The 7,619-nt window shown below is 52.4% G+C and overlaps 1 long non-coding RNA gene across 2 annotated transcripts in view; it reads right to left on the bottom strand.

Moving 5' to 3' along the window:
• Positions 1-397: 397 nt before the first annotated feature.
• Positions 398-7,619, bottom strand: part of LOC135972510 (uncharacterized) — a 32,448-nt gene continuing 25,226 nt past the window's right edge. The window contains exons 1-3 of one of the 2 annotated variants that reach the window (XR_010588975.1): positions 2,756-3,133; positions 2,073-2,168; positions 398-902 (exon numbers count right to left, since the gene is read on the bottom strand). This is a non-coding gene — a long non-coding RNA (uncharacterized LOC135972510). Of the gene's footprint in view, positions 903-2,072; positions 2,169-2,755; positions 3,134-7,619 lie in introns of those variants that run through there. The other variant, XR_010588974.1, reaches the window with a different exon arrangement.

Below are 7,619 nucleotides of genomic sequence, written 5' to 3'. Positions count from 1 at the left end.
TTGTTCTGCCTTTCTCTGCTAGACTAGAGAGCCCTTTAATACCCAGTATTTTCTCTCCATTAAGGCACTTCAACACTTTAATGAAGTCCCCTTCAATCTTCTTTTGATAAGCTAAACAGGTTGAGCTCTTTCAATAGCTCACTAGAAGGCATTTTTCTCCAGCCCTCAGAACATTTGGTGGCTCTTTGCTGCCCCAGCTCCAATTTCTAGGACCATCTTTTTCAAAGGAGGACACCAACACTGGAGGCAGTATTCCAATAGCAGTCTCACTGCTGCTGTGTCACCTCCCTATCCTACTCACGGCTCTGCTCCTACGTCTAATGATGGCTTTAGCCCTGTTCACAACAGCATCATACTGGGAGCTCATGTTGAGTGGCTTCTCCACTCTGCCCCCTAAATCCTTTTCAGAGTCACTGCTTTCCTGGATACACGTCCCCATTCTGGAGGTGTGGCCGGCGTGCCTTGTTGCCACGCATAGGACCTTGCATTGGGCTCTGCTCAAACTTGTTTTCTTTGAATGGGTACAGCTGGCCGAATGAGCCAGATCGCTCTGTATCACTGCCCTCTCGCCATCAGGAATTACCACTCTGCCTGTATTTTGTCACCCCCCAATCTTATCCGCAGTGATTGTATGTTTTCTCCCAATTCATTGATAACAATTATTTTAAAAAATTAGTCCTTGAGAGCTTCTTCAGACCCTTAGTACCCAGGACCTGCTCCCCACAGCACAGTGAGAAATGCTGTCCAGCCCTGCTGGTACATAGGGGATAAGCACAGAACAAACGTACCTTTAGGAGCTGTGTTGTCCATAGGCTCTGAACAACATGTGGGGGTCAGCAGATTACAAACGCACGACAGACCTGTAGTGTAGACAGGTCCCAACTGTGTCTCGGTTTCCCACCCTGTAAAATGGGGAGAACAAACAAAACCTTGATTAGCTCCATTTGATAGCTGGGGAAACCGAGGCACCCAGCGGTGCAGAGACTCGCTCATGGTCCCAAAGCCAGGAATAGAAAACAGCAGATCTGATAGCCAGGCCTGGGACCTAACCCTGGTTTTCCTGGCCTTGCTGCTCTAAGTTTAGTCACAGCTTCCATGTCTTTTCCCCCGTGTCCCTTAACCCCACGTCACTGCAGAAGAGAGATTTTCTGGTAGCCAGCTGGCTCTCCTGCATGTGGATGTCGTTCCAAAAGACGTGCTCCGGCTCAGTCCCATGCTATGGTTGGCTGAAGGAACCACTTGGTCACATTCTAGGCCCTGAGTTATACAGGAGGGGTGACTAGATGCACATAATGGTCCTTTCTGACCTGAACCTCTATCAATCGCTACATTTTCTGCTGCTAGGAAGAGAACTCTGGACCTATTTTCTCTCATTCACTTTCAGTCGGAATAATTTCAATCCAGGCCAAAGGATTTCCTCTTCCATTGTGTCTTCAGCACCTTTGGGAGCAACCAGTTACTGTTACCCACAGGTTACCAGTTTCAACCTGTTCCAGGGTGAGATGGCCAGGAAAGGGGTTGGAGCTCAACTGCACCTGGCCCAGGTGATGCAGCTCCCTAGGGCTAAGGGAATAAGTGTGGGGGTCACGTGACAAGACGCAGCCTGTGACTAGGACCCAGGCCTGCTGAGAGATAGAAGGGCAGCCTGTGCTCAGCCAGGAGAGAGACCCCAAGGGAAGCAGGCATGGGAGGGGCTTGGAGAGTCCTTTAAAGGTCAGGGACAAGCTGGGAAGGGGCCAGGTTGAGCACTAAGGACCAGGCCCTAGGAGGGAAAGACAGGGCAGTTTAGGAGATGGGGCAGATAGTCCAGTTGGTTTCGGCTCCCAGGACCAGACACCCAGAATTGAAGGTGATTGTCGGGGCTTCTGTCCTTCTTCCCCAGTGTAGATTTGATAGTGGAGAAGACTGATGCCGTAAGGGGGAAGTGAGTTACCCCAAGGTCACCCAGTGAGTTTATATCATGAATGCATACTCGGAAGGATCCAATAGAAACATGGATTTTCCAGTCTCTTCTTTCTAGGAGTCCCCAGGGCTAAGGTAAAACCTCTGCTGCCCCTCCCCATTCTGCTCACCTCCAAGATGTGCTGGAGTTTGTCTGTGCTGGGGGGTGCTGTCAGCAGGATCGAGAGCTCGTCATCCATGTTCTCTGGGCAGGCCTTGCTCAGAGCCTGCCAGCGGAGGGGGACCAGGGGTCAGGAGCCTGCATTAGCACCGGTGTGCCATTGACCAGGAGCTGGCTGAGGTAAGCGCCGCCTGGCCGGAGCTCGCACCCAGAAACCCTGCCCCAGGTCGGAACCCCCTCCCACACCCAAATTCCCTCCCAGACCTCACGCCTGGCACCCCAACCCCCTGCCCCAAGTCGGAACCCCCTCCTGTACCCTAATCCCTCCCAGACCCCACACCCCCACCCCAATCCCCTACCCTAGCCCTGAGCCCCCTCCCACACCCAAACTCCCTCCCAGAGTCCACACCCCAACCCTCTGCCCCAGCCCGGATCCCCCTCTGGCACCCCAAACCCCTAATCTCCAGCCCAATCGCAGAGCCCGCATCCCCACCGGAGCCCTCACCCCTCCCTGCACTCCAACCTCCAGCCCCAGCCCAGGGAAAGTGAGTGAGGGTGTGAGAGCGAGCGACTGAGGGAGGTGGGCTGGGCTGGAGTGAGTGGGGGTGGGGCCTTGGAGAAGGGCATGAAAGCAGTTGGGTCAAGGGTGTTTGGTTTTGTGCAAGTAGAAAGTTGACAACCCTACTTAAGGACCTTTGAAAAGCAGCCTCCTTAGCACCGCTCCTGATACCAGGGGCCAAGGCGCCCCTGGACATGAGAACCACAATAGGCCAGAGCAAAACGCTGCGTTAGAAATCGGAGCTCAGGCTGCCAAGCGAACGATAGCTGACAGACAGGAGATGCGGGAATTAAGGTTGTGCCTTCAGCCAGCAACTGGTGTTCATCCGTTTGCACCACACACACACTGTAGGCAGGGCCACTATTTCCTTGTCTGTCTGCCTGTTTAGCGTCTCTCGGTCCTTACTGTGCCCATCACCGTGGTGTCTGAGTGGCAAACCAAGGGTTTGACGTGTGCATATGAAACTGCCTGACTGGAAGGACGTGGTTTGGTGTGGATCAGTGACTGCTGGGGCGATTGGTGGCAGAAGGCTCTAAGGGCCTGGCTCATTCCAATGGCTTCTACAGCTGAGAGCAGCCCAGTCTCCTGCCTGGGTCCGACGCAAACCGGGAAGTACAGTACCACGGTTAATAAGAGCAGCTCAAAAGATCATTTTCGCTGAGCCCAGCCCTGCACAGATTTCCAGCTTAGGTTTGCATTTTCAGCAAAAGTTCTTCTTGATTATTTTCTCCCAACCCCCTTCTGCCTCCATAATAGCCAGCCACCCCGTCAGTCGCATCCTGGGGCGCTCCAGGGACAGCGTATGTGCACGTCTGTATATATATATGTATGTGTACATGTGTGTACGTGTATGTGCACATGAGTGTGTGTACATGTGAGTGTGCGTGTGTATGTTTGTACATGTACCCCAGTCAGATGTATACATCTGGATTTCCTTTGAAAGAATTTTCAAATTGAGCTGATGTGACGTTATTGATATAATCTGGGACCATATAGATCAGTGTTGCGACCTAGGTCCTGTAGTGGCACCCAGATCTTGTATAAAGGGGGTCAAATGGGGTGTCTAAGACAAGGTTATGGTGTATGGGTTATGATTATGCTGTCTATATGTGTGTAGCAATTTTGTAGTTGAAGTTGTGGGTATTGGCTCTATACTGTCTGTGTTTCAAACTTGTGCTATGCTGCTGGGTGACATCCCAGACAACCTGGTGCTAGCTCGGCCTAGCCTGCTTGATGGCCCATTAAGGACCATCAGCTATACAATTGACCCATTGAGAGAAGGCAGATACGCCTTGTAACTCAGCAAAGTATGCAGGGACTGGCCCATGTGACTCCAGGCTCCATGTTGCTGTAATTTTCCACAGTAAGAACAAAGAGGTGTTCTTACACCTGGAAAAGACTATATAAGGCTGATGCCTCATCTCCATCTGGTCTTCAATCCTGCTTCATACCTCTGGAGGAACTTTGCTACAAGCTGAAGCTTTGAACAAAGGACTGAGGACCCATCCCAGCGGGGGATGTTCCAGAGACTTGATTTGAACCTGCAGTTTATTCCATCGCTGCTGCAAGCCTGAACCAAGAACTTTGCCATTACTGTATGTAATTGATTCCATTTAACCAATTCTAACTCTCATCTCGATCTTTTTCCTTTTATGAATAAACCTTTAGATTTTAGATTCTAAAGGATTGGCAACTGTGTGATTTGTGGGTAAGATCTGATTTGTATGTTGACCTGGGTCTGGGGCTTGGTCCTTTGGGATCAGGAGAACCTTTTTCTTTTACTGGGGTATTGGTTTTCATAACCATTTGTCCCCATAACGAGTGGCACTGGTGGTAATACTGGGAAACTGGAGTGTCTAAGGAGATTGCTTGTGAGACTTGCGGTTAGCCAGGGAGTGAGACCGAAGTCCTCCTAGTCTGGCTGGTTTGGTTTGCGTTAGAGATGGAAAAAACCCCAGCCTGGGGCTGTAACTGCCCTATTCGAGCAATCTGTCCTGAGTTGGCACTCTCAGTTGGGTTCCGCCAGAACCGCATTGTCACAGCTGATCAAGTGCAATGGCAAAGCAACCAATTCCTCCGCCCCCCAACTGCCTTCGCTGCTTTAATGTACAACCTGCTCTGCTGGCACCTCTGACTCCTGAAAGCCCTAACGCTCCAGGGGAGCAGGCCGTGCCCTGCCCTGCCCTGGCTGCCCCGGGTGTTACCTCAGAGGGAATCGTTCCAGATTCCAATGGGTGGCAGGTCCAGGGAAGAGCCTTATCTGGGGGAGGCTGTACCAGACCCGCCCGACCCAGGCAGGCTCCCAGGTACTCTCTGCTCGGGGCTGATAAGGCTTCTTAGCAGTTTCTCTCCAAACAAATTCCAGTTCAAGACACCTCAGAGCTCCACAGCAGGGCAGCATCCCCAGAGTGCAGCAGGGCGGGGGTTAGGGGGAGCAGTCAGTAGCAGCACCTGCCCCTCGTACGGCAGGAGCGAGAAGTGCCAGCCACGTGCTGCCTCCAGCCCCAGAGGCCAGGTGAGAGTGAATTCCCACGTCCCCGCACGATTGGTTCCGTCACTCTTCTACACTTACATGGATTTCCAATGTCAATGTTTCTAACATCAGCTTTGCCAGCTCTCCTTACACCTTTGTCTGCTAGAGCAAAAACCTGAAATGCAGCTACCTCCTCCTGCTGGGTGACTAGAGACCTTAATGACAGAGCTCGGAACTGCTTAGTCAAGCTGACTAGCTGCAGCCCCTCGGGTTGCCTGCTCGAAGGTGTGCTGGCCAGGCCACAAGTCATTTCTGTGCCTCTTCCCTGCTCCTTCTCAGCATTTGAACATCATTTGACTAGTGTGAACAAGAGTCTATACTGGGGAGAGCCCAGGGTGAGAGAGTCACTAGACTCTTGTCAAGGCTGCTTCCCCACTCTGAACTTTAGGGTACAAATGTGGGGGCCTGCATGAAAACTGCTAAGCTTAACTACCAGCTTAGATCTGGTCCACTGCCACCATTCCCAAGTGGATTCCCTTCCCTGGGAAGCCTTGAGAAACCTTTCACCAATTCCCTGGTGAATACAGATCCAACCCCCTTAGATCTAAAAACAAGGAGAAATTAACCATCCCCCTCTTTCCTCCCACCAACTCCTGGTGGATCAAGTTCCAAACCTCTTGGATCTTAAAACAAGGAGAAATCAATCAGGTTCTTAAAAAGAAGGCTTTTAATTAAAGAAAAAAGGTAAAAAACATCTCTGTAAAATCAGGATGGAAAATAACTTTACAGGGTAATCAAACTTAAAGAGCAATAGGCCAGAGCAAAACGCTGCGTTAGAAATCGGATTCAAAGTACAGCAAACAGAGGTAAACACTCTAGTAAAAGGTACATTTACATGTTGAGAAAACAAAGTAAAAACTAACAAGCCTTGCCTGGCTGTTTACTTACAAGTTTGAAATAGGAGAGACTTGTTCAGAAAGATGTGGAGAACCTAGATTGATGTCTGGTCCCTCTCACTCCCAAGAGCGAATGACTTCCCAAACAAAGAGCACAAACAAAAGCCTTCCCCCCACCAAGATTTGAAAGTATCTTGTCCCCTTATTGGTCCTTTGGGTCAGGTGTCAGCCAGGTTATCCGAGCTCCTTAACCCTTTACAGGTAAAAGGATTTTGGAGTCTCTGGCCAGGAGGGATTTTATAGTACTGTACACAGGAGAGCTGTTACCCTTCCCTTTCTAGTTATGACAACTCTGGTTATACAGTGCTCTGTATACATCTGTGAAGCAGGAGTGCTGAAACCCCAGTCACAGCCGGGGTCCAGCCCCAGAGAGCGCCAGCCTGGCCCTGGGGGGTGGGGGTGGGAGGGCGACACTGAGAGCAGTTTGGTCCGATGGAGAGCACTGCTGCCAGGTGGCTTATGGGGAGGGGCGGGGGTGGGCTGTGGCGTATGAAGAGTTCAGGTTGTTTTGGAAAGGGAGGGGTAGCCATGTTCCGGGGGGAGTTGGGGTGTGGGTGGGACCCCAAGTTGCGGGGAATGGTACAGGGGAACCCTGGGTTTGGCAGGGAGCCCCCAGGCAGCAAAACGGCTGAGCGAGCTGGTTGCCCGGGACAGGCTGAGGATGTCCCCGCTTGCAGCGTCATGCTCCAGCCTGGCGAGGGATAGGTGGCTGGGGAGGGCACCAAGCGCAGCCTGCAATGGGCAGAGTGGGGGGTGGCTCCCAGCACGGACAGTGGAGATGGGAGGCGGGAAGGGGAGAGGTCAGTGCCCTGGGCAGGGGGATCCCCCGCTCCCCCACTGCAAAACAGCACACCCCCACCTCACCACCAGCAACCGAGATGGAGGGGACAGCTTAGTGCACGGGGGGGCGGGGTCCCTGATACTCCCAACTGCAAAATAGCAACCCCCTCCCCGCTGTCTGCACCACAGATGCTGAGGAGGGAGGAGGAAACCTTCCAGCTGCACCTCAGCGGCTCCCAGCTTCCCTCCCCTGAAAACACCCCTCTTTCCAAATCTGCCCCCCAAACTCCCCCCTACGCACGCTCTCCACACAGGTTCTGTCAGGAAGGCCAATTAGACAGGGCCTTGTGTCCTGGGGATGCACTGAAGGGCCATGGTCAGGAGGGGACTGGAAAGATGCAGTTTGGGGGGGGCAATGCCCCTTCACATTCCCCCCCATCTTCACCCCTGCCAGTGGACCAGCCAGGACTACGTCATGGCCCATCTTTGGGCTACAGCCCACGATTTGGGAGCCCTGCCCGAGGGTGAACTGCATCAAGCTCAGCTGACTTGTTCTTTAGCCTGTTCTTTCCATGTTCGGGGGGGTGCTCCTGCCCCTGGCTGTTAGCATTAATGGTGTTCAGCATCTGGTCACAATGAACTTTGATTGAAGTGACTGAAGCCAAACAGGCAGGAAATGCTCAGAGATGCTCAGAGGACGTCAGCCTGACAGATAAATTAGGGTTACCATACGTCCGGATTTCCCCGGACATGTCCGGCTTTTTGGTCCCCAAATCCCCGTCCGGGGGG

This window comes from Chrysemys picta, chromosome 6 (genome assembly GCF_011386835.1).
Source record: "Chrysemys picta bellii isolate R12L10 chromosome 6, ASM1138683v2, whole genome shotgun sequence".
NCBI classification, from domain to species: domain Eukaryota; kingdom Metazoa; phylum Chordata; order Testudines; family Emydidae; genus Chrysemys; species Chrysemys picta.
The sequence above is the reverse complement of the archived record's forward strand: the minus strand, read 5'-3'. Positions and strand labels throughout refer to the sequence as shown.